Genomic DNA, 19,707 nt, shown 5'->3' with positions numbered 1-19,707 from the left:
TTTGCTTCAACGAACGTTGTTGATTCTCTTACGCCTTAAATATAACATCGTTCTACTAACAAGTGATGTTGAATGATCATTATTAAATGTGAATTTTGGCGTAGTGATATGCGATTTTCATCTTCCAACTTATAAGAATTTGCAAAATTAGTATATATTTTCGTTAACTTCCCATCTGAAACCTTAATGTTGTTTCCTATGTGACAGATGTGTCCAACGTGACATTGGAAATGTCATTCCTATGTGATACCCATAATTATAAAGTGAACTTATGATACATCATATTTTTTATTTGTGCAAATTTCAGTCCTAATATTTTACGTATATTTTTCATCCTCAAACTTATGATAGTGCAATAATGATCAACCTTTTAATATACCTAATGAAAATATAATAACTAATGCAATGACAATCTCATCTTTTAGAATCTCATCTTCTATAATAACTTAGCCTATTGTCCCATGCAGGTTGATGCCCATAGAGAAGAAGACAAACGACAAAAGAAATGGAAGAGTAACATTGTGTTGAACACTAAAGCATAATTCTTCTTTATTTTCTAAATTTATAATATATCTAATAATAATCTAATATAACTTACACACATGATTAGGATTATCTGAAAATATTTTTTCTTTGAACATATAAACATAAATTTTCTCCAAATAATTATTTAATTTCAATCAGATGATATAATTATATTAAATATATGATATAATTATACTAAATATATGATTTCATGTTAATTAGAAATTATAAATTTCTAATATATACTTTTATCTTTCCCAATTTGAACAAACCAGCAACCCTATATCACCATGCAATTTTTTTCTGTCAAAATAGTCTCTTCTTCAATCACAATGGGTTTTGCCATGTTTATGAGTTGTTCGCAACACTTAAACATTGATTATTAAAACAATAATATACCAATGCATTGATTATTAAAACTTGTTCAACAGGCTCAATGCCAAGACGTAAAATGTCAAACAAAATATATCATTTTCTTTCTACTGGACTGTAAATTTGAAAAATTAATATTGAGATTATTTAGGATATGTTTATATATTAAACCATTTCATGTGCATTATTCTGTGCTTGAGCTTCTATGGCCCGTATCCATGGCTACTTTAGCAAGAATTAATTCATTACAGGTCACTATAATTTATCAAATTAAATTAAAAATGAATCCAACTTTACCGATACACTCGCAATAATAGCAGAGATTAGGTTGCATTTCTCGCCCTTATCCTTACTCTCACTGGCAACCCACCCTTCATCCTCAAAGTCAAAGACAATAAATGTTTAGGACAAGTGTCCTTATCCACAGGATCAATCTCAAACCTCTCAATAAGACAAGCTGCAATAGACTTCATCTGAATATATGCCATATCTTTCCCCAAACACATTCTAGGACCTGCATGAAAAACCGGGAATCGAAATGGATTCTCCTTACGGTACACACCATTTTCAAGCCACCTTTCTGGCTTAAACTCATTGCAATCTTTTCCCCACAAGCTCTCCGTCCTCCCCATTGCATAAGTATGATATGTTATGAACCAATTCTTCTTAATCACCGTACCATCCGGTAAAACATCATCGTTTAGACACGCTTTCGTATCAACTGGAACAGGTGGATACAATCTCATAGACTCTGAAATTGCGGCATGCAAGTAATGCATTTCCCTTAGCTCCTCATAACTAAACATTGTTTGTCCTCCACTTCAAGACTGAACAGATTTGGTTTCATTAGTGATTTTTTTCTTCACTTCTGGTCTCGAAGATAGGATCCAGAAGAACCAGCTTAGTGCAGAAGATGTCGTATCACGCCCAGCGAGGATGAAGCTTATGATTATGTCGCGGAGAAACTCGGGTGAGTTATTATCCTCTACCCCTATGAACCGTGACAACAAATCCTCGTCATGGTTAAGGTTCTTGGCTTCCATTCTAGATTGTATGATCTCATCAGCAAACTTATGAACAATGGCGATTGATTCTCTCAACCTCCGCTCTGTTCCCACGTTGAACAGTTTCTTGATTTTCCAAATTTTTGGTAGAGCAGACATAAACCTCTGTGAACTGAGCATGGCTGCATCCTCGAACGCCGTCATGAACTCAGTCCCAGTGGTGCCATCACCACTGAGGCAACCGGGGTCCACATTGAAAGCCAACTTACAAACATTGTCGAATGCGAACCGCTCCAGTAGGTCCTGAAAACATGATATGCAAATACATAGGATTCAAGCGCATAACAATTAATTGGAAAATGGAGCCAACTTTAAATTGCACACAACATAAAATATTGAATTCCGTATTTTAAATTACAATCCGAAATCTTAATTGTAGATCGCAAACACGATAGCATCTATAGGTCAATTAAAAAATATATATTATATATTATAAATATAATTAATCTTAAATCGATGGTTACCTGCAAATCAAGGATCCTATCAGTCTCGGAAGCCCTAGAGAATATTGGAAGAAGCCTCGTTTGGAGTTCAACTGCAACGTTCTCCATAACGAAGTTTCGGAGCGACCTAGTGTTGAATTCGTAGCTTGCGGTTTTCCTTTGAACCTTCCACAGATCACCGTCAGAGTTAAAGATACCCATGCCAAGGAAATCTACGAGGAGGCTAATGAATTGTTCGCCCTTTGGGTAGTTACCGAATCTGGTCTTGAGAATGTGTTCGATGTTGTGGGGGTTTGCTGTTACGACGCTGTGGACCGATGTGGGGCTGAATAAGACGGCGGTGTTAGTAGGGCATTCGCAAAGAACTAGGGTGGTCCATTCTAGGAAGCGGTGGCGGTTAATCAAGAACTCTGGGAGGGATCCTACGATAGGGTAGATTTTGAAGCCTGTGTTGTTGTGTTTTCTAGTGTGAGAATGAAAGTAAAGATAGGAGAAGAGAAGGGAGAGGAAAAGGAAGAGCACAATTGAGAAGAACTCCATAGGTTGTGTTGAGAAAAATTGGTGGCTAAAAACTAGAAGGATAAAAAGGAGTTACATAATTTATAGTATGTCATTCAAAATTATATGTATTTTTGTTTTATGAAGCACTTGTACGGGTTAATATCTAGATTGGTGATAGAGGGATTGAGATCATTTGTCTTCAATGATATCTTATTCCTTGTCATGGGCCAACTAAATATTATTATATTTTTTATACTATCAAAAATATTTTTAACATTTTGGATAATTAACTCTTCATTTATAGGATGTGTGGTTAATCCTCCCAACAAGTATCACTTTTAAGAATTGAACTATACATTATTATTATTATTATTATTATTATTATTATTTTTATTTTTTATTTTTTTTTTTTTTTTGTCATTCTGAGATTTTAGCAAGGCTTAACACTTTTGATTTGAAACCGTGAACAAGACTTATACAAATGATCACTAATTCACTATCCAATTAGTGACTACATAAAAGACAAAACAATTTCATTATTTTTATATTAAACTTTGGGGGAATGCATAAATGGTATAAACTTTATACTTTTTTTCCAATTATTAACTATTTTTTCCTAAAAAAACAAGAAAACTGATGCACTTAGATATATATAGGTTAGTCATTGTTGATATAAAGGGGAAAACATGGTCAAATTACAAAATTGATTAAGAAAATGATAAATAAATTGCGTAGTTAAAAATAATTAATACAATCGAGGTTTTATATTAATGTTTAATTGTCAAGGTTAAAACAAAAAGCATGAGTTAGAATAGTTTATTACAACGATTTAATAAATTGTTTACCAATTAACATATTAGTTATATTATATCTATACTATATAAAGTAAATCATTTTCCTCATGGTGTAATTTTCACTTACTATTTTGTCCATAACATTATTTAATTTTTATAAAAAAATCATATAATCCTAAGCAACCACGACCAACACATTAATTAAGTATATATCTCACCTTAAATTAAACATTATCATAAACGCGAAAAAAAATAATATAAAGTACACCGAACACAACAAATACATACTAATTCTAAAAAATGAAATATATAAAAATTGAATATATAATATCATGCAACATTTACCAACAAGCACGAACTGCATGTATACACTAGTTATAATAAATATAATAAAGTGATGAGTATAAATATTATTAGTAGTTAGAAATTTTCCATAAACTGGAATTATAACTTGAGGTGAGAAAACTGCAATTTTAACTGGGTTCAGGCGATCTAATTGAGTTGCCGACGGTGCATTGGTCAATGATGGAAATTAAATCAAGGGTGGTAGTGGGTAGTTTTGGGAGACGCGAGAGCTCTCTTTTGCTACCCCGTTTTAAGAAATGGGGTAATACCTATTCCTGATGTGAATTATCATTTTATTTGGAATATTATATTGATTTTTAGTATTTAATTGAGAAAATAAGTACATTAAAACATTTTATTTAAGTGTGAGCACAATAATATCTTAAAAATATCTTCAGTAAAAATCTCATTCCATTTTAATGTTTTAAGTCTATTTAAATATTTTTAGAATATTCGTGAAATATATCTTGATCATATGGGTTTAGATTGATAGATACATATTGATTACCTTTTGTGGCCTTAATACATTAATTTAGGTAGAAAAATGGTTTTCAAGGTAACTCTTGTTTAGGTGTATGTGTTAACCAAATTTTTATTTTTTGGGGGTGTTTGTGTTGTGAGTGATTTATTAATAAGTTACTTGTTCTTAGATTATGAGGTTGATACCATTAGTAATTTTTTGAAGTGCATGAGGAATAGAAGGAGGCATATGTGAAGCTCAAGTACTTAACTAAAACATATAAGATGAGAGACTTTATTCTTGGCCTTTATGGTCATGGTCTTGAATCATAGCATGGTCTGATAACCTTAAAGTCAGATGCAAGTTTGTATTGGGCTTTTCATATGCGATAAGCATCAATATTGAGAACTTTACAATTATTAAAACAATAAGCATCAATATTGAAAACTTTACAATTATTAAAACAATACTTTTATTAGTTAAGACTAGTACGCTCCCAATTGTATAATGGAGATTTTGTGATCATTCTAATTGTGTGCTTAATAATGATGTGAATGAAATGTTTGGCAGAATTTGTAATTAATGATAATTGCTTCAAATTGCAGTTGGTTGGCAATGACATAACTTGTGTTGGTTGTGTATATATATGATACAAATACAAAAAAATGTAATTTAATATGTGGTTTTGATACATGAATGTGAAATGAGTTTGGCATATATTGATTTTCGTAATGGTGGAAGGTTACGGTTGAATGAAAAGATTCATGGTAGAAATATCCTAGAAAAAGAATAGGGATGGTTAATGGGTGTGACTCATTATAAAAACTTTAATGGTTGCTAAGGTAGAGTGGACGAGTGAAAGTTTGGGGTGATCCTTTGGAGATCGGGATAACCTTACTTAACCAATTGATTGTGATACCCCATTGAGTTATTTGGATCGGTGAAGGAGGTCCTAATATGAAGGTCACCTAATTTGATAGGTGTATGTGATGATTTGTGTTAAGTTATAGAAGATGACTTGTAATACTGATTGCTTTCAAAATGGAGTTAAGTTGAAAAGTAATAGGAGTTGAGTTGAAAAGTAAAAAATTGAATATGGAGCCATATGCAATGTATTTGATATTAAATTAGTTGGAAATCCTAATTCCATAGAGATATTGTATAGTTCATTCATCGTGTCAATAAGAATGAATTTCTTGTTTAGGAAATGTCATGTTACTTATTTATTTTAAAGTTATGATGCTTATATTCCATATAATTATGCATATTGTCCCTTAACATAATACTTGCTCTTGTGTACTCATATATGTTATTATTATATAATTATACAAATAGTAGGCGTTACTATTCCCTAGGAGATTTAAGAGGATCAGGTTCACATTAGTTATTAGCTAGGAAATCTGAGTTAGTCTTGATGAATGACATTTTGGCTGGTTGATATGTTTCTTTTCAATTGTAGTTATCTTATAGTATATGATTGCATCAACCTCTACTATGATAGAAACTCCAACTATGCAACTACATTTCTATAATTCATTTTGGCTCATAATTATTATCTAGTTGTTTTATGCAATACATATCATCTAGTACATTTAGTGATGATATATGAATATCATGACAAGTGTTTTTGTTATATTGCTTTATAATAATGACAAAAATTAATATTGATAAGTTAATATTATATATATATATATATATAGTCAAGATAGAATATGTGCAAAGAATAGATTTAAAGTAATAAAATAGACACAATTGTGATAAGGAAATGATTATTTTTCTGTTCAAATAATATAGAAAGTGAAGTTGAATTGCTCAAAGTTTGAAAATATCCTAATATATCCTTTCGGTTATTGTTTTAGATAGAAAATCGTGATTATTAGTAATGTTCATACTGAATAAAAATTTAAAAAGACAGAAATTCATAGGCATGAATAGTTGTTGACTTTTAAAAATAATTGAACTCTCTTTCTCTCTCTTTTTTTTTTGTTCTTTCTTTTTGTATCTTTTTTACTCAAATGGAAAAAAAACATCAGAGTGTCGCCTAGTGTTTTTTTGTTCTTTCATTTATATCATTTTTACTCAAATGAAAAAACATCGGAGTGTCACCTTGTGTCTATTATGATTATCTCTATCTCACAATCTTCCAATGCCAAGAAAATCTCTCTAATTTCTATATTTTATGTAATTCCACATCTTTCCAACAACAAGAACTAACCAAGAATGTAATACAAGCCAAATAATAAATCAATTTATTTCATATAAAAATTAATTAAATATTAAATGAAAATTAATGTAATAAAGATTAAAAAGACGGTAGCGGCCAAATTCATATATTTCACCAATTCAAGTCGAGTTATGATGACATACATAAGGTTGCTAATATATTCTTTGAGCCATAATTGACTCTTAAACCTCAGAAATCATATTCAAAGACCAAAAATATATAAGTTGGGAATAAAGAGAATTTCTTGTGTTTTGTCCACAAAAAAATAGTGGCAACTTCAGTTCTTACAGAAATGATGATTCTTATCATTTTCATTCCTTCTTCAAAGTTATGGAAGCCGAGAGTTCAGACTGGACAATATGAAAGATGGGATAGATTCTTGACTCTGCTAGATGGTCATGAAGATAAGCCACTAAGCCAACCAAGTGAAGTAGTGGTTTATGTTCAGTAATTTTATGGGAATAAAATATACGTAATGACTATCTTTATTACTTTATCTCTTTTAGTTATTTTAATAAATCAGTCTGAATTTCTTTTTCTAATAGAAATATCCAATTAATGGCTTATTTTATATTACTTTTATTTCAAAAAAAGCAAGTGGTTTATGTTGTCATGTTGTTAAGTAAAGACACATAGAAAAAACCAAAATCTAAAATATAGATTTGATTTTCTAGTTTTTAGATTGTGAAATCTCAGTACCCTTATTTTTTTACATGCAATTTTCATCTTCCAACTTATATGAATAACTTCCACACAAAAAACTCCAAAAAATGCAAGTGCCATCTCAAACCTTAAAGTTGTTTACGATGTGACAAATGTCGTCCATCGTGACATTGGACATCCTACTTGACATCCATAATTATAAAGTGCAGTTATGATACATCATTTTTTTTATTTGTGCAAATTTTGACCCCAATTTTTTATGTACATTTTTTCATTCTCTAACTTATGATTGTGCAAGAATGACCGACCTCTTAATTTACATAATAAAAATATAATAACTAATGTAATGATAATCTCATCTTCTAGAATTAAATATTAAGTACATGTTCTTTGCACGCTATTGAGAAAGTAGTGCATGCCCATAGAGAAGAAGATGAACACACAAAAATGGAAGAGTATGATTATGTTGAACACTAAAGCATAATTCTTCTTTATTTTCTAAATTTGTAATTTATCTAATAATAATTTAATCTAATTTACCCACATGATTAGGATTATCTGATAATATTTTTTCTTTGACCAAATAAACATAATTTTTTTCAAATAATTATTTAATTTTCATTGACTAATTATTAACAATTTTTATTTTGTTCATTAAATATATTTTTATAAATGTCTACTTTTATTAAAAATACAATTTTGACAATTAAGCACCAGAACTGTATTTTATAATTATGTGTGTCGCATGAGTACCACATATGTAATATCAACCTCAATAATATTTAATTATGTTAAGCATATTACAAGGAGCCATAGGGAATGGACCATATATATTTATATGTATATTAGTTCTAAGATATTTTTAGCTCATTGACACCTAATTTTCTTTTGTTTGTTTGTCTCGTATCATTTGGTACAAAAGCTACATTAACTTCAGAACAAACTAGAATGAGAAATTTTCTCTTCTTAACATGTCATGTGACATGTTTAGAACACTCTTTCTTCATGTATTCTTGCTTCTTACAAAAGTAGCAAGTAAATTCTTCATCACTCTTTAGTTTCTTTTGTTGAGAAGGCCCTTTCACAACATTATTATTATTCTCTTCTTTCTTATTTTGAGAGGTCGTTGTCAAGTGAAAATTTTCATTCTTATCTCTCTGCAGTTTTTCTTCCTCTTGCACACAGTGAGATATAAGTTTATTGAGGAACCATTTTTCCTTCTCATTATTATAGCTCGCTTTGAATTTCCCAAAGTGTGAGACTAAAACCAAGTGCACAAGCAAGTCATCACCAAGCTGTACTTGAGTGAATTGAGTCTTGATACTAGATTACATATCTTCATAATGTACTCTATTATGTTTTTTTTTGCCTTTATACTTCCCGCAGACGAGTTTAGCAAGAAGATTACTTGTCTATGCCTTTTCATTTTTCACAAAATATTTCTAAATTTCCTAAAGGAATTTCCTAATACTTTTACCATCAATAGTAAAACCTTGAAATGCTTCTAGAATAGAACGTTTCATAATCATTATGCATATTCGATTAGAGCATTCCTTTTTCTCAACTTTAACTTCATTGAGGTTTTCTGGAGTAAAATGGATTTCTCTATACAAAGTGTCAGATTTGAATACATATATGTTGGTTAACAAGAGCACTAACTTCGCCTAAAGGTGATGAATAGGTGGCTCAAGTATAAATTTAAAAAAAAAAATTGGATACAAAAGATAATCTAAACCTATTGATTTTAATCGATTAAATGAATACTTAATCGATTAACCGAAAGCTTGAGTTAATCAATTAACAACAGGCTTAATTGATTAACCTTGTTGATTTTCTTGAAAATATTTTGTTCTTCATGCAGCAAAAAAACTGTGATTAATCTAATCTAATATGCACTTAAATAGATTACTAAAAGTGATTAATCATGCAAATTTATTTATATCAAATCTCTATACGAATGTAATCAAATATAGAGAAATACAATAATTGAATGAAAGTAAAAGTGTAGGGAAAGAGAGAATATAATACAGTCAATTTATCATGGTTCAATTACCAACCACAACAATCTACATCTAGTGCTCCTATTATAATATTGAGATATTTGCTTTACTAAGAAGAAATCAAATGTTCATACAAACACTTCATCCACCAAAAATTCTCATGGACCTATAGCTTCTAATGGATCCACACCACTTCTAACCAAGTATACTCAAAGAGACCTCTTCTTGGACCTTCACCTCAGCCATGGATTTCCTCTTAAATTTCTTTCATCTTCCAAGGTGATGCCTCACACCGCAAAGAGACAAATTTATAAATCCATCGATAAAAACGTCTACAAAGTTCATTGCACCTAAGATGTTTTAATCAGACACTAAAAATCAGAACCAATAACTCTTTGATGAATCTTACAATCTCATATATGAATATGAATGATTATGAGACACAAAAGGAAAATCTTTGATAACTATGAACGCTTGAAAGTGAAAGCTCCTCAAAGATTCACAAAACTCTCTCTTTTTACATAAAAGTTTCTATCACTCTTTTCAGAAAAACTCTCTTAAAAATTTGTGTATTCTTGTGTATTTGCATCAAGTTGCTTAATTTTCCTATGGGAAAGGAAGGTAAAATACAATCAATTTCAAATTGTTATCAATTGAGTTAATTAATTATATAACTAGTTAATCGAATAACATTTCTTTAAAACGTCCAAGATTCCAAAATAGAAATTGACTTAATCACTTAACCATGTCCTTAATCAATTAAAGGCTTTCCATTTGCAAAGACTTAATTGATTAACTATGTCTTAATCGATTGATAATTTTCTAAAAAGACCGTTAATTTTTTATCAACCTCTAACACGAGTGATAATGCATGATTTTAAAAATGATATAAGTACTAATGCATCAACATCGTGTACATATGCTAAATGCACCTAAATCATGTTATTTGAGATTTATCCTTAGGTTCACCCAATTTAGACTCTACCAATCAAAGCATTTTAGGACCTAAAATAAAAAGATTACTCTAATCTTGATGATCTTTTCTTGAATCTTGAGTTTGAGTCTTCATATTGTTGTAATTGATTTGTCCTTGTTCATAGTATCTTCATCAAAAATCATGTCCTTACATACTTGCATTCACAATATAATCAAGAATTATTTATGCACCTTTCTTTTAGACCTTAAAATTTATTTCATTCAGCATTAATATGAGACAATAAACTAACATTAATGTCACTGTCAATAACCAATGTATAATGATTAAATACCAAATAAATAACGACAACATATCTCAACCCAAACGCATGACATTGAGTCTAGTCTTTGTACAAAGAGTCAACTCACAAGTGATAAAGTTGTTGTACTATTTGAGATTGATAATCAAATCCAACCAAATACATAGCCTTCCTTTCAGCTCACTAAGTACTTGCAGTGAACAACTTACGTTTATCACAACTCAACACCGCTTATGTATGCTAATTCTTGCCATATAATCGCCTTTCTTCGGACTGACATATTGTCCGCGTGGAGATAAGCACACACAAACAACTTAGTAACTTACAAATGAAAAGTCTCTAAAGCATAGATCACTTTGACAACAAGAACAATAAGAACAACTTAATAATGTTATTCTATTATTTAATCACATTAACATTCAATAGTAATCAATAACAAAAACAATTAATAACATTTTCAAATATAAACAAACAAGTCATGTAGTATAAACAATAAGACATGTTCACATAATAGAAACAATACAAAAAACCTAACACAACATTAATTTCTAGTCTTTAGATAGAGAAATTAATTTGTAAGCAATACTCTTAATATATAATCAAATATTAACAATTAGTTATGTCAAACAATAGTCTTTCTTTGAATCGACTATTATTCATATGAAAATATAACTTTATAATTATTACTTATTTATCATCACATGTATATTATTTTTTAGTCAAATTGTATCTTCCATTGACCCGATCATAATTCGTATAAATAATAGAATACTAATATTTCTGTAATTTCTAATCACATCAATTACCATAATAGAGTTTACTTTTGTAATATATTTCATCAACTAATTAAAAAATTAATTACTAAGCAAAAAGAAACCAAATAGAGGGTCCATTATCTATCAAATTTTCATCCGAACATCATATTACAATTTCCATTTTAAAGATATCCCGATTATCTATATAAGATAAAAGATTGCAGTAAAATACATCAAAGATCAAAATTTTCACAGATGTATTGGAACATACTCAAAATACTAACCACAATGACTTGCCAATCAAGCCACTTGAACATGTGCCCAATGCTCACATCAAAACAACGAAAGACTCATCTCATGCTCCTGCACAAGCCACTGATTCAAGCAACTCGGTCAGAATCCTATGCGCCATAGCACATCAGGTTGAGGCCCCTGACCGAGGCAACATGGGCATGGCGCATCAGGACAGGGCACTTGACCGAGTCAGCATGGCGCACCTGGACAAGACACTTGACCGAGACAGCATGGGCATGGCGCATCAGGACAGGGTACTTGACCGAGTCAGCATGGCGCATCAGGACAGGGCACTTGACCGAGTCAGCATGGCGCATCAGGACAAGGCACTTGACCGAGACAGCTCAGGCCAAGGCCACACCTTGACTGGCCTTGGCGCATCAAGCGCACCAGATTCCAACCAAGGCCTGACTGGCCTTGGCGCATCAAGCGCACCAGATTCCAACCAAAGCCTGACTGACCATGGCGCACCAGGCTCCAACCAAGGCCCCAAGGTCTGCTCGGTCAATTTTCTATACACATGGGCAATTAGTTGGCACGTGTACTTTATGTGGGCACATCTTATACATTCTAGAAGGTGGCTCACCCTAATTTAGTTAAGATGGTTTGTTGGTTAGTTAGTTCGGTTAAACCTCCCCTTTATCAGGTTGCTTCAGTTGCAAGCAAGAGGTTTTTCTATATAAGGAAACATATGGTTATGTAATCAAAGCAAGAAATACAATACAAAAATTATGAGGCATATTGTGCTTAACCTTTTCAATATGGTATCAGAGCCTTCTCTATGAAGGCTCTGTTTACCCAAGATTGCAGAAACTTTTGTCACTCAACTCATATAAGGCAACATAGCCAAAATTCTGGCAAAATAAGAAGAAAGAAGCAACCAAGAATTGATTAGCAATGGAACAAGAAAGAAACATGCTCACCACTCTAAGCACCAGCGAAGTGCAGAGCCCATACTTCCTCCATCTAGGAGAAAACCCAGGGGTTGTGTTGGTCACACCACCACTTGAAGGAGCAAACTATCACTCATGGATGAGATCCATGAGGAGAGCACTAAAGACCAAGAACAAGCTGAAGTTCATCGATGGCTCTATCACACCTCCACCACAATCATCTTTGGAATATGACATGTGGGATAGATGCAACAACATGGTCATATCATGGATCACAAGATCCCTCTCACCAGAAATTGCACAAAGCACTATGTACATTGAGAGTGCTCAAGAATTATGGGCAGACTTGAAGGAAAGGTTCTCAAAGGGAGATTATTTCAGGATCTCTGATGTTTTGCAAGAACTACACTCAGTGAAGCAAGGGGACAGGAGCATATCAACATATCACACAGAATTGAAGACACTCTGGGAGGAACTAGAGTCCCTGAGGATGACACATGTATGCATTTGTGAGGTCAAGTGCAATTGTGGATCAACAAAAGCTGTAAAGGACCAAAGAGAAGTAGACCATGTCATTTGTTTCCTCAAAGGGTTAAATGATGAATTCAGTGCGACCAGAGCACAGATACTCCTTATGGAACCACTGCCTCAAATAAACAAAGCATTCTCATTGGTACAACAGCAAGAAAGGCGCTTTGATGAAGTCAATCCAATAAGCTCTAAGGCACTGCTCAATTTCTCCAACGACAAATTTGGCACCAACAGAAATGAGACTATACAGCAATGAAAGTCAAGATTCCCTGGGCAAAGAGGAGGAAATATGCAAGGAAGAGGGAGAAGCTTTGGCAGGAACTCTAACAGAGGGTTTGGTGGACAAAGAAATAGAGGACAAAAGATATGCACCTACTGTGGGAGGAACGGGCATACAATAGAAACATGCTATTTCAAGCATGGGTTCCCCCCTAACACAACTCAAGAAAGATCAAAACAAGACAGTGGATCAGTCAATATAACAACAACTCAAGACATGAAACTGGACAAGGTTGAGAAGAATCAAGCACCAACCTCTGCTACAAGAAACATGGGCTTCAACTTTGGCCCAGAACAATATGCCCAGTTGGAGTCACTCTTCAAAAGCATTGGAACAAGCAATGGAACAGGGAATGGACATAATGTGAATCAACTTAGTGTCATGCCAAACAATGAGAACCAGAGCAAACCTGCCCAAGAATATCAAGATCCTTCAGGTATGAATGATCAATGGATACTTGACACAGGGGCCACTGATCATGTGTGCCCCTCCCTGTCAAAATTTAACACTTTCAAGCACATAAGGCCTATCACTATAAACCTGCCTAATGGAACTACAATTCAAACCAAAATATCAGGCACAATAATCTTCTCTGAATCACTGGCCTTACACAATGTTTTGTATGTTCCTACTTTTAAGTATAACCTGATCTCAGTGCACAAACTAGTGTCCTCATTACACTGTAAACTAATGTTTGATGACTCAAATTGCTCTATCCAAGATATGACTACCTTGAGGATGATTGGGCATGTTGATATTGTTAATGGACTTTACATGCTTAAAAGAGACCTTAAAGATAGCTTGGACATAGTTCATAATGTAAACACTTTAAATACCTTGCCTTTTTTTGACTTGTGGCATTTTAGGCTAGGCCACCCTTCAAAGAACATACTTCATTCTGTATGCAAAACCTTTAGCTATATAGACTATAAAAACAATCTTGTATGTGATTTCTGCCACTTGGGTAAACAAGCTAAACTTTCTTTTCCAAATAATATGCATAGATGCTCATATGCCTTTGATGTTGTTCGTATGGATATTTGGGGACCAATAGCAAATATTTCTATACATGGTCATAGGTACTTTCTCACTGTGGTTGATGATTATACTAGACATACTTGGTTGTTCCTTATGAAATCTAAAGTAGAAGCTAGACATCTTATGTATGCCTTTGTCCAAATGATTCATACTCAATTTGGGAAATTAATCAAGGTCATTAGGTCAGATAATGGTGTTGAATTCAACACCCGTGGTTTCTTTATGGAGAAAGGGATAATGCATCAAAAATCATGTGTAGAAACCCCTAAGTAGAACTCGGTTGTTGAGAGGAAGCATAGGCACATCCTAAATGTGGCAAGAACCTTACTTTTCCAATCCAAGCTTCCTAAAACCTTTTGGTCCTATGCTGTCCATCATGCAGTCTACCTTATAAACAGGTTACCAACCCCAAACCTACAACACAAGTCACCTTATGAACTTCTTAATGATGAGTTGCCCAACCTACAAGATCTAAGAGTTTTTGGCTCACTATGCTTTGCTAGCACCCTAGCTCAACATAGGACTAAGCTTGACCCTGGGGCTCGAAAATGCATATTCCTTGGATTCAAAAACAACACTAAAGGCTACATACTCTTTGACTTAAGAAACAGAGAAATCTTCATTTCTCGACATGTCTTATTTCATGAACACATCTTCCCCTACAACACCAAACAGTCTGAAGATCTCAATAACACACCAACAGAAAATGATGACTTTGCCCTTCTACACTAGAGCCCAATAATCCATGACACAACAGATCAACAACACCACGACCTGCCCTTAGAGACTGATGGCCATGATCACACCCTTGACACCCCTACTGACTCTGAGGCCACCAACAACCCTGTTAGAAGATCTCAGAGAAACAGAAGTGCCCCTGCCTACCTGCATGACTTCCATTGCAATCTTCTCTCCCCTAGCCATACCCAAACCAACCACACCAAGGCTAGCCATCCTTTATCTACTGTCCTCTCCTACAACATTGTTTCACCCAACCATCTAAGACATATATTGTCTGTCCAAACCAATATTGAACCTAAACACTACTACCAAGCAGTCAAGCACCATCACTGGATTATAGCCATGCAACATGAATTAAATGCCCTCGAAATAAATAGAACTTGGAGCATAGTTGACTTACCACCCGAAAAGACCCCTATAGGGTCCAAATGGGTTTACAAAATTAAGTACAAATCTGATGGCACTATTGAGAGATACAAAACAAGATTGGTTGCCAAGGGATATAATCAAACCGAGGGACTTGATTATTTTGACACTTTTGCACCTGTCATTAAACTAACCACAGTGATGCTCCTCTTGGCCATTGCAGCCTCACAAGATTGGCTTGTGCATCAATTAGATGTCAACAATGCCTTCTTACATGGTGACTTACATGAGGAAGTCTACTGTCCATTCCTCAAGGTGTCACATGTACAAACCCAAACAAAGTTTGTAAACTCCACAAGTCCCTCTATGGTTTAAAACAAGCTGGAAGGCAATGGTTCACTAGGTTAACCAAGTGTTTGTTATCCCTTGGCTACACACAATCTCACCATGACCACTCTTTGTTTACTAAAGCTTCTAAATCTGTGTTTACTGCTTTACTCATATATGTTGATGACTTGGTATTAGCTGGTAACAATAAAAAGGAAATCGATTTGGTTAAATTATGCTTAGATACTCACTTTAAAATTAAAGATCTAGGCCCAATCAAATACTTCTTAGGCCTAGAAATTGCTAGATCTACACGAGGCATCACCTTGTGCCAAAGAAAATATGCACTTGACATTCTTGCAGATACTGGCTTCTTAGCCTCAAAACCAACACCAACTCCCATTGTCAAGACCACAAAGCTACACCAAGACACATCAACTCCTCACTCTGATCCAGCAGCATACAGAAGATTGGTAGGAAGGCTCCTATATCTAACTAACACCAGACCAGATATCAACTATGCTGTTCAACAACTAAGTCAATTCATGGCCCAACCAACCATCACTCACCAACAAGCTCTCACTCGTGTTCTGAGATATATCAAAGGGAGCCTTGGCCAAGGATTATTTTACTCCGCCACATCAACTCTTCAACTCAAAGCATTCAGTGATTCAGATTAGGCAGCCTGCATTGACTCATGCAAATCCATCACTGGCTCTTGTGTTTTTCTTGGTGATTCCTTAGTGTCATGGAAATCCAAAAAGCAAACAACTGTGGCTCGTTCCTCCTCTGAAGCAGAATACAGAGCATTAGCCTCTACTTCATGTGAGATCCAATGGCTCACTTACTTGCTCACCAATTTCCAGGTACATTTTACTCAACCTGCCCTCCTATATTGTGACAACAATTCTGCTCGATATATTGCTGCAAACTCTGTTTTTCATGAACGAACTAAGCACATTGACATTGATTGCCATATGGTTCGAGAACGACTCCAAAACAAGCTCTTCCATCTCCTTCCTATCCAAACAACTCAACAAACTGCAGATATCTTAACTAAAGCTCTGGATCCCACACCATTTCATCACTTGCTTTCCAAGCTGGGCACCATCAACATATATGCTCCAGCTTGTGGGGGGCTATTGGAACATACTCAAAATACTAACCACAATGACTTGCCAATCAAGCCACTTGAACATGTGCCCAATGCTCACATCAAAACAACCAAAGACTCATCCCATGCTCCAGCACAAGCCACTGATTCAAGCAACTCGGTCATAATCCTATGCGCCATAGTGCATCAGGTTGAGGCCCCTGACCGAGGCAGCATGGGCATGGCGCATCAGGACAGGGCACTTGACCGAGTCAGCATGGCGCACCAGGACAAGACACTAGACCGAGACAGCATGGGCATGGCGCATCAGGACAAGGCACTTGACCGAGTCAGCATGGCGCATCAGGACAGGGCACTTGACCGAGTCAGCATGGCGCATCAGGACAAGGCACTTGACCGAGACAGCTCAGGCCAAGGCCACACCTTGACTGGCCTTGGCGCATCAAGCGCACCAGATTCCAACCAAGGCCTGACTGGCCTTGGCGCATCAAGCGCACCAGATTCCAACCAAAGCCTGACTGACCATGGCGCACCAGGCTCCAACCAAGGCCCCAAGGCCTGCTCGGTCAATTTTCTATGCACATGGGCAATTAGTTGGCACGTGTACTTTATGTGGGCACATCTTATACATTCTAGAAGGTGGCTCACTCTAAGTTAGTTAAGATGGTTTGTTGGTTAGTTAGTTCGGTTAAACCTCCCCTTTATCAGGTAGCTTAAGTTGCAAGCAAGTTGTTTTTCTCTATATAAGGGAACATATGGTTGTGTAAGCAAGTAAGAAAAATAATACAAAAATTATGAGGTATATTGTGCTTAATTTTCGCAATAAGATGTGATATATATATATATAAAAAACAATCAATAGAAAAAAAAAACCATGAATTTTTCCTACATGTAAAAGTGCAATGCGTACATTTTAACAATAGAAGTTGTTCTCACTATATCTGCATTGTTATTCAAACCAAAAGGATAAGGCAACCAAAAACATATACAAATTTATATGCATATAGGTGGAAAAAATAAAATAATGAAATATAAGAAATGCACACATTGAAACTTCAACACAATAATGTAGTATACATGATTTCAATAACGTGGGCATTCTACATGAATTTTTAATCCGTTGTATTTTATTTTTTCATCTTTGTTTTGAGAAAAATAAAGATGAAAAACTGGGTTTAAATCATTAGCACAAATCTATATACTTAGAATAGTTCAAGACGAGATGTATCTTGGGAGAATTCACTTTGAGACAATTCTCTCTAGATACACAATCTACATCACAATTACATGGCATGATATTTTTTTTATTTTATAATTGAATCAATTTAAATGGAGTGAAACTCGTTATGTCCCGGAATGAAACTTAATGCAACATATATGCTTGTATTTAAATTGTATATAATCATAGAAATTGAAAAAGTGAATTCAATAGTACATGCGCAGGGAACAGTTAATTAACACAATTTTGATGCATCAGAAATAATGAATTTAAAAAATTGGAGTTCAAATTAAAATAGGAAAAAAACACATTTTATGGAGAATCATAAAGTGCAGAACCCATGCTCTGATGTTATTCGTTAGATTTTCCTTATGATTGACGAATAATCAATCCTCTAAGGATCTTGAATCTTATAATTCTCACTCGTATAATAAAACAAGGAGATGAACACGTACCTGGATCCATGTTCTAAGGTCTATGCACTATGCAAGAATTCAGATTTAACAACGATTATTCAACAATATTTGTTAGTAGAACGATGTTAAATGTAAGGTGAAAGAGAATAAACAACGCTCGTTGAAGCAAGTGTTGTTCAATGTAATAGGTGGATATACATTCAACAACGTTTGCTATAACGAGTGTTGTTGAATGTATGGCTCAAATATTCGACAATGCTCTATGAAGTAAGCATTGTTGATTTGCATTGATTTAATTAACAATGCTCTTTGAGCGCTGTTGAAACTCGTGTATTTTCATGATCTTGTATATTTTTTAATCAAAAAAGTAGATGAATAATAACATACTTTTTGCATTATGATTAAATTAGATAATTGAAACATTTTCTAATCTTAAATTATATCTATGAATCTTTAATAATAACTTTAAAATATTTCTAGCACTAATATTAATAATCTGAAATTCTATTTAATTAATCTACTAAAAGTATGCATGAATGTGTGAATTATTTATTCAAAAAATAATAATCAACAACACTATTTGAAGCAAGCGTTGTTGAATGTATATTCGCCTATTACTTTTAGAAGTGCTTGCTTTAATAAGTATGGTTAAATGTCATAGGCAGAAATACATTCAATAATGCTTGTTGTAGTAAGTGTTGTTGAATGCCAAACCCAAACATAATAAAAAAACATTTTCTTCAATGTGTGATGTTAATTGTCAAGTATCTAGAGTGCTCACTACTACGAGCGCTGTTCAATGTCACGAGTTTTTAAAATACAAAATATGATCACATTCCTCTACACTCTCAAACTTGTTCACACGGAAAACCTCAAACACTCAGAAAACATTCTCAGTCACATAACCCCATTCACTCAGAAAACTTCAAATATGGATTCTTACAATGGTGATGATTCGAGTCCACAAAGTCAAAAACGGACTTCACGTGGAATGACGACCATAAAGAAGGTCCTTCGTTTTAGGAGTATGAATATCAAGTTACCGGTTGAATGAGAATGTCAAGGGCCAACCATTAAATATGAAGGGTGGCAATAGACTTGTAAGTT

The 19,707-nt window shown here is 33.9% G+C and overlaps 1 pseudogene; it reads right to left on the bottom strand.

Annotated features, from left to right (window-relative positions):
* Positions 1,043-2,986, bottom strand: LOC109350336 (annotated as a pseudogene).

The sequence above is a fragment of the Lupinus angustifolius genome, chromosome LG06 (assembly GCF_001865875.1).
Source record: "Lupinus angustifolius cultivar Tanjil chromosome LG06, LupAngTanjil_v1.0, whole genome shotgun sequence".
Lineage (NCBI taxonomy): Eukaryota > Viridiplantae > Streptophyta > Magnoliopsida > Fabales > Fabaceae > Lupinus > Lupinus angustifolius.
This window is presented reverse-complemented; position numbering and strand designations above follow the sequence as displayed.